This window comes from Mustelus asterias, chromosome 5 (genome assembly GCF_964213995.1).
Source record: "Mustelus asterias chromosome 5, sMusAst1.hap1.1, whole genome shotgun sequence".
In the NCBI taxonomy this organism is placed as follows: domain Eukaryota; kingdom Metazoa; phylum Chordata; class Chondrichthyes; order Carcharhiniformes; family Triakidae; genus Mustelus; species Mustelus asterias.
The window spans coordinates 12,673,544-12,689,335 of NC_135805.1; the positions used below are offsets into that span (position 1 = coordinate 12,673,544).

The 15,792-nt window shown below is 49.9% G+C and overlaps 1 long non-coding RNA gene across 1 annotated transcript; it reads left to right on the forward strand.

The window, feature by feature from the left end:
• Positions 1–2,808: 2,808 nt before the first annotated feature.
• Positions 2,809–4,385, forward strand: LOC144494061 (uncharacterized). The gene is made up of 3 exons (XR_013497813.1): positions 2,809–3,064; positions 3,792–3,832; positions 4,280–4,385. It is a non-coding gene; the product is annotated as an uncharacterized LOC144494061 (long non-coding RNA).
• Positions 4,386–15,792: the final 11,407 nt, after the last annotated feature.

Below are 15,792 nucleotides of genomic sequence, written 5' to 3' on the forward strand. Positions count from 1 at the left end.
TCTGTGCGGAGTCTACGCGTTCTCTCCATGTCTGCGTGGGTTTCCTCCGGGTGCTCCAGTTTCTTCCCACAGTCTGAAAGATGTGTTGGTTAGGTGCATTGGCCATGCTAAATTAACCCTCAGTGTACCCGAACTGGAGTGTGACAACTAGGGGATTTCCACAGTAACTTCATTGCAGTGTTAATGTAAACCTTACTTATGACTAATAAATAAACTTTAACTTTACTGTCTTTAAGACGTAATCCCCCTGACACTAAGGGTTAATTTAGTCACGTCTGAAAGGTGTGCTGGTTAGGGTGCATTGGCCATGCTAAATTCTCCCTCAGTGTACCCGAACAGGCGCCGGAGTGTGGCGAGTAGGTCCTAGTATAGGTACTGTTTTCACAGTAACTTCATTGCAGTGTTAATGTAAGCTTACTTGTGACACTAATAAATAAACTTTACTCATAAAACAAAGGAGAGATTGGTAAAGTTGTTTATAACTTTAAAACGAATGAAGAAGTTTTCAAAGTAATAATATAGTGTAATGTTTAGAATATAAATCAGAATGATGTTGATGTCAGTTTTTACTTGAGAAAATGTCTGGGAACACGGGTTCATTAGTCCAGATGTGTAACTGATGTAAAATTTCATTAAAACAGCTGTTTACTGAGACAATTGCTCTGCCACTATGTGTTTCTGCTGTATCTGTCAGTGTTTGGTAGAAATCAATTAAAAATACAGAATGGTTTCCCAAGCTTACAAAGTTACATGAAGTCAAACTAAAACCAGTGCTTGGAAGTGATTGGTATGCTGAATATAACACAACACATTCAACTTACAGATATTAACACGGGTACATACTGTGTACACACTATGAAATAAAGAGTCGGCACGGTAGCACAGTGATTAGCACTGCTGCCTCACCGCGCCAGGGTCCCGGGTTCATTTCCCGGCTTGGGTCACTGTCTGTGTGGAGTTTGCACATTCTCCCTGTGTCTGTGTGGGTTTCCTCCGGGTGCTCCGGTTTCCTCCCACGGTCTAAAGATGTGCGCGTTAGGTGGATGGGCTGCGCTAAATTAACCCTTAGTGTCAGGGGGATTAGCAGGGTAAATACATGGGATTTCAGCAATAGAGCCTGGGGGGATTGTTGCCCTTGCAGGCTCAATGGGCCAAATGGCCTCCTTCTGCACTGTAGGGATTCTATGACTTCCTTTAAATATCGTGAGTTAAACTGCATAGTTGATTGTCACGGCTGAATGCTTTTCTTTGCACAATAGGTTTTTGAATTTCGGGAACAGAGCTGTGTTTTAGTTGCGAGAGAGATGGATGTTCCCACACCAGAAATTGTTCAATCTTGACATCTTGCTTCACTGGCTTAAGGGCTACATGGTTTTTATCTCCCGTATCAACTGAGAGTGTCAGGCTAAGGCCAAGTCATGTGATGAGCTAATGTCCCAGAATTCAGCATTAAGCCATAGAGGGTTGCCGAATATCATAACAAAACTATAAGCTAATTGTAAATAATTATCAAGATAAAACTTTCCTCCAGTCATTGGGATAAATTTTACCGTCGCGCCCACCATGGGAATCGGAGCGGGTGAGGGGCGGACCATGGGAGGGTCCGTTCACCTCGGGGTGGCACTTTATGGTTTTAGGACAAGTGAGGCTGTAAAGTCCCACCCATTGGCTGGAATTCTCCCAAAAATAATCGAAGTGCCAATCCCACCTCCTGGCCTTCAGTGTCAGTCCCCTCCCCTCCTTCCTGAGGGCCTGTCACTGGCTGCTCCTGTGGTGGCCTCCCCACACCCTCCACCTCCTGGCCTCCAGTGTCAGTCCCCTCCCCTCCTTCCTGAGGGCCTGTCACTGGCCTTCCCAAGCCCTCCACCTCCTGGCCTCCAGTGCCAGTCCCCTCCTCTCCTTCCTGAGGGCCTGTCACTGGCCTCCCCACGCCCTCCACCTCCTGAGCCGCCTCCGCCTCCTCAGCCGCCACCATGAATGCCAGCTCTAAATCAATCAGTCCCAGATCCATAATGCACAGTGGGGGTTAGAGAGAGAAAGATTGATTGATTCCTGTCATTGCTTGAATCTACCCCAGCACCACCTCCCCTCCCAATCCCTCACTGGGTCCAGTACCCCCTCGTGTGGATGCTGGCAACATAACACAATCTGAGTTGCCTTTCGTCACCTGATTAGGTTGCCTGCCATTGGCACCATGAACACGGCTGGCAGGGAGAGTATGCAGGTTGGTATGCAGGCATGGCCATTACAACCACTTGATCCATTGCCAGGAGTGCAACTACAGCATTCCCTTGCAGACATGTGTTGCAGGTCAGGGACACGGAGCAGGGGGGTTCCCATTCACTGCAGAGTACATGCAGTATGAGTGTCTATGTTAACTTGAGCACCCCTGCTTGGAGCACCAGCTGCTTGAACTGATTAGCCGTCAAGCAGCACATGGTGCACTCCTCTCCCCCCCACCCCTCCCTAAAACTCCAGCACTCAGTCCAGTCCCTCACCACACCCTACAGACAGAACAAAGGAACAGTCCAGTGGTTGCAGAGAGCAGCCTGGCCAGCACTCCGTTAAGGACCCCACCCCAGAGGAACAGTCCAGTGGTTGCAGAGAGCAGCCTGGCCAGCACTCCGTTAAGGACCCCACCCCAGAGGAACAGTCCAGTGGTTGCAGAGAGCAGCCTGGCCAGCACTCCGTTAAGGACCCCACCCCAGAGGAACAGTCCAGTGGTTGCAGAGAGCAGCCTGGCCAGCACTCCGTTAAGGACCCCACCCCAGAGGAACAGTCCAGTGGCTGCAGAGAGCAGTCTGGCCAGCACTCCGTTAAGGGCCCCAGCCCACCCCACAGGGCCAGGGCACAGAACCTGAAGATCTCCAAGGAACTCCACACAGACAGCAGCAAAACTCAAGTCTCTGCCTCCAACCTCCCCAGCACTCCAGGGGCTGCAGCTCCATCAAACTTACTTCCTTCCTCCTGTTCAATGCTGCTACACCAACTCCCGACTTTTATATACCGAGTGTAAACTGCGCCAGAGGGACATCACACCAGAGAGGTGGGAGATGCTAACAAGGTACCATTCTTAGCAGTGTAGAGGATCAGAAGGACCTTGGGGTCCGGGTCCATAGGACTCTTAAATCGGCCTCGCAGGTGGAGGATGCGGTCAAGAAGGCGTACGGCGTACTGGCCTTCATTAATCGAGGGATTGAGTTTAGGAATCGGGAGATAATGCTGCAGCTTTATAGGACCCTGGTTAGACCCCACTTGGAGTACTGCGCGCAGTTCTGGTCACCTCATTACAGGAAAGATGTTGAAGCCATTGAAAGGGTGCAGAGGAGATTTACAAGGATGTTGCCTGGATTGGGGGGCATGCCTTATGAGGATAGGTTGAGGGAGCTTGGTCTCTTCTCCCTGGAGAGACGAAGGATGAGAGGTGACCTGATAGAGGTTTACAAGATGTTGAGAGGTCTGGATAGGGTAGACTCTCGGAGGCTATTTCCAAGGGCTGAAATGGTTGCTACGAGAGGACACAGGTTTAAGGTGCTGGGGGGTAGGTACAGAGGAGATGTCAGGGGTAAGTTTTTCACTCAGAGGGTGGTGGGTGAGTGGAATCGGCTGACGTCGGTGGTGGTGGAGGCAAACTCGTTGGGGTCTTTTAAGAGACTTCTGGATGAGTACATGGGATTTAATGGGATTGAGGGCTATAGATAGGCCTAGAGGTAGGGATATGATCAGCGCAACTTGTGGGCCGAAGGGCCTATTTGTGCTGTGGCTTTCTATGTTCTATGTTCTATGTTAAGGGTGGAGGGTATTATCTCGGACTCGCTAATCAGATGCTAAGGTATGTAAACACATGCAAATGTTCATTACGCTGATTTTCAGCGTGGTTCCGTCGGCGCCAAAACATTTGGGTTGGGAGACGCTATCGGGCGGGGACACACGCGCGAATCCCGTGAATCGGCCGACACGGGAATTTCCTGGCTCGCGGGATGGGAGAATCTCCCTCATTCTGTCTGTTTGTGAATGTTGCTGAGGTCAGAATTGAGCCTTTTTATGTTTGTAAAACAGGCCACGCCAGTCAGTCCCAGGTGTGAAATTCAGTCCATTGTCCCACACTCCCCACACCCTCTCTCTAAATAATTCTAGATTCTGCTTCCAGCACCAGTTGTGGTCAGGTGATCTGCCTGAGAATATGGAGCATCCTCACCACACATATTGTTGTGTCTAATACTGATCCATGGTTGACTGTTAGTGGGTAAGATTGACACTCTCTGCATGTCTCCTACAGCGTAGGATGTCTCTCGGCCAACGTTATCTACCTGATACGCTGCAGGAAAGGATGTCCCGAGGCATGGTACATTGGGGAAACCATGCAGACGCTGCGACAACGGATGAATGAACACCGCTCGACAATCGCCAGGCAAGACTGTTCTCTTCCTGTTGGGGAGCACTTCAGCGGTCACGGGCATTCGGCCTCTGATATTCGGGTAAGCGTTCTCCAAGGCGGCCTTCACAACTCACGACACACGACAGCGCAGAGTCGCTGAGCAGAGACTGATAGCCAAGTTCTGCACACACGAGGACGGCCTCAACCGGGATATTGGGTTCATGTCACACTATCTGTAATCCCCACAGCTTGCCTGGACTTGCAGAATTTCACTGGCTGTCCTGTCTGGAGACAATACACATCTTTATGACCTGTCTTGATGCTCTCTCCACTCCCATTGTTTGTACCTTTAAGACTTGATTAGCTGTAAGTATTCGCATTCCAACCATTATTCTGTAAATTGAGTTTGTGTCTTTGTGCCCTGTTTGTGAACAGAATTCCCACTCACCTGACGAAGGAGCAGCGCTCCGAAAGCTAGTGGCTTTTGCTACCAAATAAACCTGTTGGACTTTAACCTGGTGTTGTTAAACTTCTTACTGTGTCTCCTACAGCCCCAGACCTTAACCTGAGGCGAGTAATAAGGGGGAGAGTTTGTTGCAGTGATGTCTGAGTTGAGACAGCCCTGGCATCTCATACTAGTTCAATGTTAAATTTATTCTGTCTCTCAAGGATCCTGGTTTGTGATTTGAATGATAGGGTGACCATATTTCCTGAACTCATTGACAGACAGAGTGAGAGGACAGAGATTGGAAATTGTGCAGGATAGGGTGTGAATAATTTTTTTGCAGCTTATATTTTTAACAGCTGCACTAAATACACTATTTACAATACACTAAAAACACAAAGTGAATGTGTATATCTTACTGCGGTTGCTTCATCACAATATTGGAACACATTCAAACACATTAGAATCATCGCTCAGGAATGTCGGCTTTCCTGAACCACCACAAAACTTAATCTGCATCGGTTCAACTTTATGAGAAAAATATCAGTAACAGAACTTTGACAATTGTTCTGTGACAACAGTCTGGTGTTTAGTCGTACCGTCCTTTTGTAGATCATGTGACTGTTAGAAATGGAAAATTCTGACAGGAATATTGAACAATCGTACAAATTGGTCGCAAATCTGGAACATTCTCTTGGAGCTGGTTGTTAAATCAGGAATTATGCTTTTTTTGACCACGTAATTTCACTTTTCACCAAAACGTGTGTTTTCTATGTCATAAGGCAGTTATCATTGAGGCTATGGGCAACAGCAATAATTCTGTTCCATCCGTGTTATAATAATGTGCTTAATTATTATTTAGACATTTAGCCTTAATCAAGGTGACCCACACTTCATACTCTGTGATGATCATCACTTATGCATCCAACATGAAAAATGGTGTCCTTATCTGAGGAAGGATGTCCTTGCTATAAAGGGAGTACAGCGAAGGTTTACCAGGCTGATTCCTGGAATGGCAGATCTATCATATGAGGAGAGACTAAGTTGGTTAGGATTATATTCAGTGGAGTTTAGAAGAGTGAGAGGGGATCTCATAGAAACTTATAAAATTCTAACAGGGTTAGACAGGGTAGATTCAGAAAGAATGTTCCCGATGGTGGGGGAGTCCAGAACTAAGGGTCATAGTTCGAGGATAAGGAATAAACCTTTTAGAACTGAGGTGAGGAGAAATTTCTTCACCCAGAGGGAGGTGAATGTGTGGAATTCACTCCCACAGAAAGTATTTGAGACAAAAACGTTTTCTGATTTCAAGAAGGAATTAGATATAGCTCCTGGGGCTAAAGGAATCAAGGAATAGGGGAGGAAGGGGAGAATCAGGATATTGAATTTGATGATCAGCCATGATCAAGATGAATGGTGCAGGCATGAAGGGCCGAATGGCCTCCTCCTGTTTCTAGTTTCTATGTAAAGTTAAGTCTTTTGGAACTGGGACTACTCTGTGGATATTTTTTGTCAGGTACACAGTATCTCATCCTGAAAACAAGGATGTGTGGTCACCTTATTCTGGAGATGAATAATGATGACATGTGGAGCGCAGTTTCGAGCTTGGCAGCAAAGGCTGATCCTGGTGGGAGGGAGGGCTATTGAAAGAACACAATGATCGTCCTGTTTGCTGTTCCTCAGTTACAGGTTTAATCACATGAGCTGACAGTCATGTTCCCCGAGGTGAGTTTCCTACATAATCGCCTCTCCTGTGAGTCAGAACAAAACCCCCTGCAGTGATTTAAAATGTTTTAATTTGTTGACGGTAGTTTGGATTTAATTAATTCTGCCTCACGCCCACACACTGGCCGCTGTGAAACTCACCCTGAAAAAGCTCGGAAATGACAGAGGTTCAGACTGAGCTTTGTAACAGCTGAATAAATAAAATTTACTGCCTGAGAATTGTGAATTGTATTAACTAAGGTTAAGGTTATAAAAAGACGTTTATTGACACTGGCAGTTGAGTAAGTGAGTAGAAGATATACACTTGGAATGATTCACTTTATAAATCAATTGAATATTAAATTGGGATTTTCAAAGGTCAAATCTGGGACACGAGGGCCATCTCCCAGTGCCCGAGTTCCATATTGAGGGGTCATTGTGTCTCACTCCAGGGCGGTCTAAACTGCTTCTCTCCAGCTCCCTCTCAGAGTGCTTTTACCTGCTGCACTTCCTCTGTAGGAGTCACTTGCAACACCAGAGCAGGAGAGTGGATCCAGATAGATCTTGTGGGATCTCCTGGAACACAAGCTCAGACAGCTGGGATCAGCTGCCAGTCATTCCCAGGATGTCCCCCCCCACCCCACCCCTCCCCCCGAGGGCCCTGCTCCATCCTCAGTTTACACTGAGGCTGCATTATTACTATTGTTTTGCCACAGTCCTGTTCCCAGGTTACAGGTTATCCAATTTTGAGGATATTTTTGGGACACTGGGATATTTAAAGAAAATGTGTCCCAGCGAACTCCGGATATCTGACCAGCCTCAAACTGAGAAAAGGTTGATTCCTGTTCTTCTCCTTCTCCAACTGACTGTCAGCAGGTTGTGGAGATGTCGGTGTTGGACTGGGTTAAACACAATAAGGGTTTACTGATCTGGATAAGAGATCTAGATATCCACCTGACAAAGGAGCAGCGCTCCGAAAGCTAATGGCATTTGCTACCAAATGTTGGACTTTAACCTGGTGTTGTTAAGACTCTTACTGTGTCAGCAGGTTAACGGAGCAGAGCAGAACAACAGCGCTACTTCTGAAGATCAGTCAACGCTGCATAGAAATAGACATCGGGGCCAGTCTTACCAATAATGGCAGTGTTGTTACTGGCGAGAAAACTGGAGTGTTTCCCTCCGGCTGTTCGTGATTGGGGCACCATCTTTAAAGCATGCACCAGTCAGAACCTGAGCAAACCTCCCCCCCCACACCCCAGCCCACCATGGGGGTCTCAGGGGCAACCCATCCACACCCTTGATCGGAGTCAGTGCTTCTCCTCCCTTCCCCCCCCCCCGAGCATCAGTCCCTCCCCCCTGAACATCAGCCTCTCCCCCCGAACATCGGCCCCCTCCCGCCGAGCATCAGTCCTTTCTCCCATTCCCCTGATCATCTTCCCCTCTTCTCCCAATTATCGGCCCCTTCCTCATTCCCCTGACCATCTTCCCCCGAGCAGCAGCCCCTTACCCCCCTCTTCCCTCAACCATCGTCTCCATTTTGGGTGTGAACCTGTTGACCTGGCCAGCGAAGGGAGAGTAAGATCCAAAACCCTGATCATGTCGGTGAGATCCGGATCTGGAGCCTTCGCCGTCATTCCCAGAGATGGCGAGTGTGGGCTCAAGATTATCCCCATAGGCCGGGATTTTCCGATCCCCTGCAGTGAGTTTTCCCACGTTGGAGGAACCTTGTGATTGGCTGTTGGCAGAATCTTCCAGCCCCGCTGAAGTGTGCGGCATTTTGCGCAGCTCACCAGCCCTGCCGCTGGAGACCTGCCACGGGGAGGGTCAGGAAATCCTGTCGATAGAAACAGCCCCAAACAGCCCACACCACACACTGTGGGGGAAAGTACATTAAACCACAGCTAGAGGCTGCATTATACAGCATCCAAAATACATCAGCATCCAGCTAAACACTACATAGTGAATGTCTCACACACAGCAATCTGACTGGGTCCGACACACTGAAACACCTCTGTGCTGTGGGCACAGGAAAATAATCACACCTGAGTTCTAGCAGATTGTTCACTCCTTTTATTATATTAATAGAAATATATTACATTCATCCTCTTTAAAATATTCAGAGTGCTGTGTGTGCGTGTCCGTGTGTGCGCGTATGTGTGCGCATGTCGGTGTCTGTATGTGCGTGTCTGTGTATATGCGTGTGCATGTGTACACTTGTGCATGTGTGCGCGTGTGCATGTGTACGTGCGTGTCCGTGTGTGTGGGTGTCCGTGTGCGCGCGTGTGTGACTGTGGAATTAGTCTCATTATTCCTGTTTCCACTGTAATGCTGTCCAGCAGTATTGTTATCATTAAAACTCTTCACACCAAAGGACACTGTTCCCTGAATAACCTCCATCTCAAACACAGCTGGATTTAAAGCAGTGAAACACCATCCAAACACTGCAGCAAAACTGTTCATCAGCCACATGGGTGACGAGTCTCCACCACTGCGGGCAACAGGGGAATGACTGCCCTGAGCAACTGGGGGGGATGGAGCCAGGTACGACCGTAGCACCCTGGCGGCGGGGGGGGGTTTTGGGAGATGGGGGGGGGGGGAGGGGAGGACGTGCGCTTAGCAACGGGTGCGGGAGAGGGGAATGTCTGCCCTTAGCAATGGGGGGGAGAGGGGAATGTCTGCCCTTACCAACGGGGGGAGAGGGGAATGTCTGCCCTTAGCAACGGGGGGAGAGGGGAATGTCTGCCCTTAGCAATGGGGGGGAGAGGGGAATGTCTGCCCTTACCAACGGGGGGAGAGGGGAATGTCTGCCCTTAGCAACGGGAGGGAGAGGGGAAGGTGTGCTCTTAGCAACAGTTGGAGAGGGGAATGTCTGCCCTTAGCAACAGGGGAGAGGGGAATGTCTGACCTTAGCAACGGGGGGGGAGAGGGGAATGTCTGCCCTTAGCAACAGGGGGGAGAGGGGAATGTTTGCTCTTAGCAACGGTGGGAGAGGGGAATGTCTGCCCTTAGCGACGGGGAAGGGGGGAATGTCTGCCCTTAGCAACGGGGGAGAGGGGAATGTCTGCCCTTAGCAACGGGAGGAGGCAGAATGTCTGACCTTAGCAACGGACAAGAGAGGAATGTCTGGACTTAGCAATGGGGGGAGGGGAACATCTGGCCTTAGCAACGGGGGGGAGGGGAACGTCTGCCCTTAGCAACGGGGGGAGAGGGGAATGTCTGGCCTCAGCAACGGGGGGAGAGGGAAAGGTCTGGCCTTAGCAACGGGGGGAGATGGAATGTCTGCCCTTAGCAACGGGGGGAGAGAGGAATGTCTGCACTTAGCAACGGGGGGAGAGGGGAATGTCTGCCCTTAGCAACGGGGGGAGAGGGGAATGTCTGCCCTTAGCAACGGGGGGAGAGAGGAATGTCTGCACTTAGCAACGGGGGGAGAGGGGAATGTCTGGCCTTAGCAACGGGGGGAGAGGGGAATGTCTGGCCTTAGCAATGGGGAGGGAGGGGAATGTCTGCCCTTAGCAATGGAGGGAGAGGGATATGTCTGCCCTCAGCAAAGGGGGAAGAGGGGAATGTTTGGCCTTAACAACGGGGGGAGAGGGGAAAGTCAGGCCCGTGCAACGAGGGGAGAGGGGAATGTCTGGCCTTTGCAGCGGGGGGACAGTGGAATGTCTGTCCTTAGCAACGGGATGAGAGGGGAATGTCTGCCCTTAGCAACGGGAGGGAGAGGGGAAGGTGTGCTCTTAGCAACAGTTGGAGAAGGGAATGTCTGCCCTTAGCAATGGGGGAGAGGGGAATGTCTGACCTTAGCAACGGGGGGGAGAGGGGAATGTCTGCTCTTAGCAATGGGGGGGAGAGGGGAATGTCTGCTCTCAGCAACAGGGGAAGAGGGGAATGTCTGCCCTTAGCAACGGGGGGAGAAGGGAATGTCTGGCCTTAGCATCGGGGGGAGAGGGCAATGTCTGGCCTTAGCAACAGGGGGGAGAGGGGAATGTTTGGCCTTAGCAATGGGGGGGGAGAGGGGAATGTTTGACCTTAGCAACGGGGGGAGAGGGGAATGTTTGGCCTTAGCAACGGGGGGAGAGGGGAATGTTTGGCCTTAGCAATGGGGGGAGAGGGGAATGTCTGCCCTTAGCAACAGGGGGGAGAGGGGAATGTTTGGCCTTAGCAACGGGGGGGGGAGAGGGGAATGTTTGACCTTAGCAACGGGGGGAGAGGGGAATGTTTGGCCTTAGCAATGGGGGGAGAGGGGAATGTTTGGCCTGAGCAACGAGGGGAGAGGGGATTGTCTGGCCTTAGCAACAGGGGGCGAGGGGAATTTCTGGCCTTAGCAACAATGGGGGTGGGGGGAGAGGGGAATGTCTGCCCTTAGCAACGGGGGGGAGAGGGGAATGTTTGACCTTAGCAACGGGGGGAGAGGGGAATTTTTGGCCTTAGCAATGGGGGGAGAGGGGAATGTTTGGCCTGAGCAACGGGGGAAGAGGGGATTGTCTGGCCTTAGCAACAGGGGGCGAGGGGAATTTCTGGCCTTAGCAACAATGGGGGTGGGGGGAGAGGGGAATGTCTGCCCTTAGCAATTGGGGGGGGGGGGGGGAGAGGGGAATGTCTGTCCTTAGCAACGGGGGGAGAGGGGAATGTCTGCTCTTCGCAACGGGGGGAGAGGGGAATGTTTGGCCTTAGCAATGGGGGGAGAGGGGAATGTTTGGCCTTAGCAATGGGGGGAGAGGGGAATGTTTGGCCTTAGCAATGGGCGGAGAGCGGAATGTCTGCCCTTAGCAACGGGGGGAGGGGGAATGTCTGTCCTTAGCAACGGGGGGAGAGGGGATTGTCTGCTCTTCGCAACGGGGGGAGAGGGGAATGTTTGGCCTTAGCAATGGGTGGAGAAGGGAATGTTTGGCCTTAGCAACGGGGGGGAGAGGGGAATGTTTGGCCTTAGCAACGGGGGAGAGGGTAATGTTTGGCCTTAGCAATGGGCGGAGAGCGGAATGTCTGCCCTTAGCAACGGGGGGAGAGGGGAATGTCTGCCCTTAGCAACGGGGGTAGAGGGGAATTTCTGCCCTTCGCAATGGAGGGAGAGGGGAATGTCTGCCCTTAGCAACGGGGGGAGAGGGGAATGTCTGCCCTTAGCAACGGGGGGAGAGGGGAATGTCTGCCCTTAGCAACGGGGAAGAGTGGAATTTCTGGCCTTAGCAATAGGGGGGTTGGGGGGAGAGGGGAATGTCTGCCTCTAGCAACGGGAGGGAGAGGGGAGTGTCTGGCCTGAGCAACAGGGAGGGGGAGCGGGGAATGTCTGCCCTTAGCAACGGGGAAGAGGGGAATGTCTGCCCTTAGCAACAGGGAAGAGGGGAATGTCTGCCCTTCGCAACGGGGAGGCGAGAGGGGAATGTCCGCCCTTAGCAGGGGGAGAGGGATTGTCTGCCCTTAGCAACAGGCGGAGAGGGGAATGTTTGGCCTTAGCAACGGGGGAAGAGGGGATTATCTTCCCTTAACAACAGGCGGAGAAGGGAATGTTTGGCCTTAGCAATTGGCGGGGGGCGTTGAAAGGAGGATGTATGGCTTTGGCAATGGGGTGGGTGGGAGGGAGAGGGGAATGCCTGGCCTTAGCAACGGGGGAGAGGGGAATGTTTGGCCTTTGCAACGGGGGGAGAGGGGATTGTCTTCCCTTAACAACAGGAGGGGAAGGGAATCTTTGGCCTTAGCAATTGGCGGGGGGCGTTGAAAGGAGAATGTATGGCTTTGGCAATGGGGTAGGTGGGTGGGAGAGTGGAATGCCTGGCCTTAGCAACGGGGGGAGAGGGGAATGTTTGGCCTTAGCAACGGGGAGAGAGGGCAATGCCTGGCCTTAGGACTGGGGTGGGAGGCGGCAATGCCTGGCCTTAGGACCGGGGTGGGGGGCGGGGGTGGAAGAGGGGAATGTTGGTAAGTCCCCTGGGCCTGATGAAATATATCCTAGGATTCTTTGGGAGGCAAGGGATGAGATTGCAGAGCCTTTGGCATTGATCTTTGCGTCCTCACTGTCCACGGGGGTGGTGCCAGAGGACTAGAGAGTGGCGAATGTGGTTCCTCTGTTTAAGAAAGTGAATAGAAATGACCCTGGTAATTATAGGCCAGTTAGCCTTACTTCGGTGGTCGGTAAGTTGATGGAAAAGGTCCTTAGGGATAGGATTTACGACCATTTAGAAAGATGCAGCTTAATCCGGGATAGTCAGCACGGATTTGTGAAGGGCAAGTCTTGCCTCACAAATTTGATAGAATTTTTTGAGGAGGTAACTAAGTGTGTAGATGAAGGTAGTGCAGTTGATGTCATATACATGGATTTTAGTAAGGCGTTTGATAAAGTCCCCCACGGTCGGTTTATGAAGAAAGTAAGGATGTGTGGGATAGAGGGAAGTTTGGCCGATTGGATAGGTAACTGGCTATCTAACAGAAGACAGAGGGTGGTGGTGGATGGAAAATTTTCGGACTGGAAACCGGTTACCAGTGGAGTGCCACAGGGATCAGTGCTTGGTCCTCTGCTATTTGTAATTTTTATAAATGACTTAGAGGAGGGGGCTGAAGGGTGGATCAGTAAATTTGCTGATGACACCAAGATTGGTGGAGTAGTGGATGAGGTGGAGGGCTGTTGTAGGCTGCAAAGAGATATAGATAGGATGCAGAGCTGGGCTGAACAATGGCAAATGGAGTTTAACCCTGACAAATGCGAGGTGATTCATTTTGGTAGGACAAATTTAAATGTGGATTACAGGGTCAAAGGTAGGGTTCTGAAGAATGTGGAGGAACAGAGAGATCTTGGTGTTCATATCCATAGATCTCTGAAGGTTGCCACTCAAGTGGATAGAGCCGTGAAGAAGGCCTATAGTGTGTTGGCGTTCATTAACAGGGGGTTTGAGTTTAAGAGCCGTGGGGTTATGCTGCAACTGTACAGGACCTTGGTGAGACCACATTTGGAACATTGTGTGCAGTTCTGGTCACCTCACTACAAGAAGGATGTGGAGAAACTGGAAAGAGTGCAGAGGGGTTTTACCAGGATGCTGCCTGGTTTGGAGGGTAGGTCTTATGAGGAAAGGTTAAGGGAACTTGGGCTTTTCTCTTTGGAGCGGAGGAGGTTGAGAGGAGACTTGATAGAGGTTTATAAGATGATGAGGGGGATAGATAGAGTGAACGTTCAAAGACTATTTCCTCGGGTGAATGGAGCGGTAACTAGGGGGCATAACTATAGGGTTCATGGTGGGAGATATAGGAAGGATGTCCGAGGTAGGTTCTTTACGCAGAGAGTGGTTGGGGTGTGGAATGTACTGCCTGCAGGGATAGTGGAGTCAGAAACTTTAGGAACATTTAAGAAGCTATTGGATAGGCACATGGAGTACTTCGGGATGATAGGGAGGAAATAGCTTGATCTGGGTTTCAGACAAAGCACGGCACAACATCGTGGGCCGAAGGGCCTGTTCTGTGCTGTACTGTTCTATGTTCTATGTTTGGCCTTAGCAATGAGAGGGTGGGGGAAAGAATGACCTTCGGAACGGGGGGAGGGGCTGGATATGCTTAACCTAATGGAGATGTATGCTTTCACTCAGAAGCTGATCAGAGGATGAGGAATTATGTCAGTATTTGTGAATTAGGGAATGGTTTCCTGATGCAGAGTTTCTGGTGAGGAACTATTCATCCCCAGAAATTGGGGAACTGGGAGTTTACTCTTACTAATTGGGGTGTGCGTTTTTACTGTCACTGCTGACTTGTGCCTTGTAGATGGTGGACAGCCTTTCAGGGGGTCAGGAGGGAGATATTCACCACAGTATTCCCAGCCTTCGACCTACCTGCTCTGGTGGCCACAGCTTTTATGTGGTTAGTCCAGTTCAGTTTCTGGTCAATGGTAATCACCAGGATGTTGATAGTGGAGGATTCAGCAATGGTAATGCCATTGAATGTCCTGGGACGATGGTTATAATCTCTCTTGTTGGAGATGGTCATGACCTGGCACTTGTGTGGTGTGAATGTGATGTGCCACTTGTCAGTCCAAGCCTGAATATTGTCCAGGCCTTGCTGCATTTGGACATGGAATGCTTCAGTGTCTGGGGAGTCACAAATTATACTGAACATTGTGCAATCATCCCCACTTCTGACCTTATGATGGAAGGATGATCATTGATGAAGCAGCTGAAGGTAGTTGGGCCCAGGACACTACCCTGAGGAAGTCCTGCAGAGACGTCCTGGAGCTGAGATGATTGACCTCAGTAAGTGGGGAGTATGTGTTTCCTCTCAGTAATTTGAGTTTGTTCACTTGTGATGGCGGTTTATTGTCAGTAATTGGGGGTTTATTGTCAGTAATTGGGGGGTTTATTGTCAGTAATTGGGGGGTTTATTGTCAGTAATTGGGGGGTTTATTGTCAGTAATTGGGGGGTTTATTGTCAGTAATTGGGACGGTTTATTGTCAGTAATTGGGGGGTTTATTGTCAGTAATTGGGGGGTTTATTGTCAGTAATTGGGGGGTTTATTGTCAGTAATTGGGACGGTTTATCGTCAGTAATTGGGACGGTTTATTGTCAGTAATTGGGACGGTTTATTGTCAGTAATTGGGGGGTTTATTGTCAGTAATTGGGACGGTTTATTGTCAGTAATTGGGGGGTTTATTGTCAGTAATTGGCGGGGGTTTATTGTCAGTAATTGGAGCGGTTTATTGTCAGTAATGGAGCGGTTTATTGCCAGTAATTGGAGCGGTTTATTGTCAGTAATTGGGACGGTTTATTGTCAGTAATTGGGGGGTTTATTGTCAGTAATTGGGACGGTTTATTGTCAGTAATTGGGGGGTTTATTGTCAGTAATTGGGGAGTTTATTGTCAGTAATTGGAGCGGTTTATTGCCAGTAATTGGGGCGATCTGCCAGTAATTGGCGGGGGTGTGTTTACTTTGGGCTTTTTTACTCAGTGTTCAAGGGTCTATTTACTCAGTGGTGGGGTTACTCAGGGTGATTATTATCTCTCTCTCTCTTGGCACTGGGAGATTTGTTGTAACTGGGATGAGTCTCTGATTCTCTCCTTTGCTGGTCTAAAGGTGTGGCCTAGGATTGCACCATCCCCTGTTCCCCTTACACTCACTCCTGCAACTACAACATTTACCACAGAAACCTCTCTCTAATCTGGTGGCTCCACAAAAGTTTCACTCACGAAAGGTGCAGTTAAAAATGACGCCTGGGAGTGCAGCAAATCTCTGAGCTGTGGCTGTGTGCAAATAGATAGTGATTAAAAAATAATTCTTCCAATTTATAGAGTCTGATCA